Source organism: Phragmites australis, chromosome 19 (genome assembly GCF_958298935.1).
Source record: "Phragmites australis chromosome 19, lpPhrAust1.1, whole genome shotgun sequence".
Taxonomy (NCBI): Eukaryota; Viridiplantae; Streptophyta; class Magnoliopsida; order Poales; family Poaceae; genus Phragmites; species Phragmites australis.
The window spans coordinates 21,639,716-21,641,982 of record NC_084939.1 but is presented as its reverse complement, the minus strand read 5'-3'; the positions used below and the strand labels follow the sequence as shown (position 1 = coordinate 21,641,982).

At 50.0% G+C, this 2,267-nt stretch overlaps 1 non-coding gene across 1 annotated transcript; it reads right to left on the bottom strand.

Annotated features, from left to right (window-relative positions):
* Window positions 1-224: 224 nt before the first annotated feature.
* LOC133901116 (small nucleolar RNA Z247) lies at window positions 225-363 on the bottom strand. The gene has a single exon (XR_009906651.1). It is a non-coding gene; the product is annotated as a small nucleolar RNA Z247 (small nucleolar RNA).
* Window positions 364-2,267: the final 1,904 nt, after the last annotated feature.

The following is a 2,267-nucleotide window of genomic DNA, read 5'->3' as shown; positions in this document are numbered from 1 at the left end:
GTGGCCCTCACGGCCACAGATCTGGCACGGCGGGCGCTTAGGCCTGTCATAGCTTGGAGTAGATCGGCCACCACGGCCCTGGAACGGTGCAGACCTACGTCCGCGACCACGGCCAGGCGGTGCACCGCGACCACATCCACGCGGCACCTGTCCCCCGCGGCCAGCAAAGTTGGCCGAAGCGCCAACGTTGAGGCGCGTCTCGGCGTTGTGTTGCAGCTGACGAGACTCAAACGCCAGGAGATACGCGTAGACGTCGTCGAGGGAGAGGGCTTCAGTCTTGGTGGTGATAGACGTGACGAACGGATCGTAATCCGAGCCAAGTCCAGCCAAGAGATACGCGATGATTTCATCATCACGAAGAGGAGCATCAGCAGCAGCAAGTTCAGATGCATAACCCTTGATCTTGCGGAAATAGTCGGCAGCAGACATATCCCGCTTCTTCGTCGTGGCAAGATCCACGCGAACTTGGACGGCGCGAGCGCGCACGGCAGAAGAAAACATGCGTTTCAACGTGTCCCAGGCTTCTTTGGCGGTGGAGGCAGACACCACATCAAGAAGGAGGTCCTCGGTCATGGAGGAGAGAAGACCACTCAGGAGTTGCTGGTCCTGATCATACCACCGGTCATATGCCGGGTTGGGAACCAGTTCAGCGCCCTCGGCTGTGGAAGACGCGACGAGCTTGGGTGGCGCGGAGATGGATCCATCAATGAACCCGATGAGTTTAGTGCTTCGCAGATAAGGGAGAAGTTGAGCGCGCCACAGCATGTAGTTGGTCTTGTTAAGACGAATGGTAACAGCATGATGTATAGGAATCGGGGCAAAGGTAGATGACATGGTGCTGTTCATGGCGTCAGAGGTGGTGGAGGGGGAGGAAGAATTGGTGGTGGTCGACATTGGGAAGAAAGAAACGATTATGGCTCTGTTACCATGTTAAGATGAATGGCGCTACCTGCCCTCAAAGGAGCAGATACTCTCATATTTATAGATGAAGCAATACATGGCAGGTTACATGCGTGGCTTGTAGCACACGAGAGACAAGGAGACACAGCTCCAAATATACATGATGCTCTTCTAAGAATAGCCATGCACTTCTATGAATAGATATTCACTTCTATGTTTAACAAATGTAACATATCAACTATATTAACCAATTCTCAGACTCTTACATGTAGATTGATTCCACGCCAATGGGAAAGCATATGCTACACTGTGATACGGGATGGTAGCTGTTTCCTTTTCGCCGAAAGAAGATCAACAGTCACTACGCCCTGATACGGGATGGTAGCCGTTTCCAATTTCGTTAGGAGAAAACATAAATGGATGTGGCCAACGGGGAGACAGTCGCTACGCCCTGACACGAGATGGTAGCCGTTTCCGCTTTCGTTGGTTGGGAGAAGACATGATTGGAAGGCCAACGGAGAAACAGTCGCTACGCCCTGGTAGCGGATGGTCGCCGTTTCCACTTCGGTTGGGAGAAGGCCAACGGGGAGGCTGTCGCTACGCCCAAACACGGGATCATAGCTGCCTCCATCCGTCAACAAGAGACTTGCATAGATCGATTTGATCATTGATCGCCCAGAGCTTTGCCGTCGCCTTGTTTCCCAACTGTGTGCAGCTTTCTCATCACAATAAATAGGTTCGCTCACCTTGAGACGTGGTTGCCGCAGGCTGCAGCACATCTTGTCGCCGTCGGTCTCTTTTGGGAGGCTTGTGCTCTGCTTCTGAATTTGTTTTCACCGGCTCCGTTGCGGCGTCGCGCTTGCCTTCTGTTTTGCTGGCGCAACTCGCGGGAGAGTCAGCAGGGGCAATGCCATATGGGCCAATGGTTAAAGCAAGCAGGTTTGGAAATTTCAAGGCGTACCATTGCAAGCTGAAGCAAACATGCGATTGTAAAAACTGGTTTATACAATTCAGCTTTTAGATTTTACAGCTTTTACAATACAATTTTCATAATTAAACTTTTTATAATCTACAATCTATAAGTTGCTTTTTACAATCTACAGTTAAAACCAACCGTCTCTTAATCTATTCGATATCCATCACCTGATCAGCTTTGAGGAGTCACTCACGTATTGGCTTGCTGACGTGGTGGGCGAGGAAATGATATTCTAATGTCACAATTTCTATTGGATTTGCATTCTTCCGGAGAAACAGAAAATCGGGTTCACGATTCATTTGATTATTCGTGCTCCGTTTAAAGAGAAGAATAGGATCCCAATGTTGAATATGTAGGGACATCCTCAACTATAACATGGCATAGAGCTCGC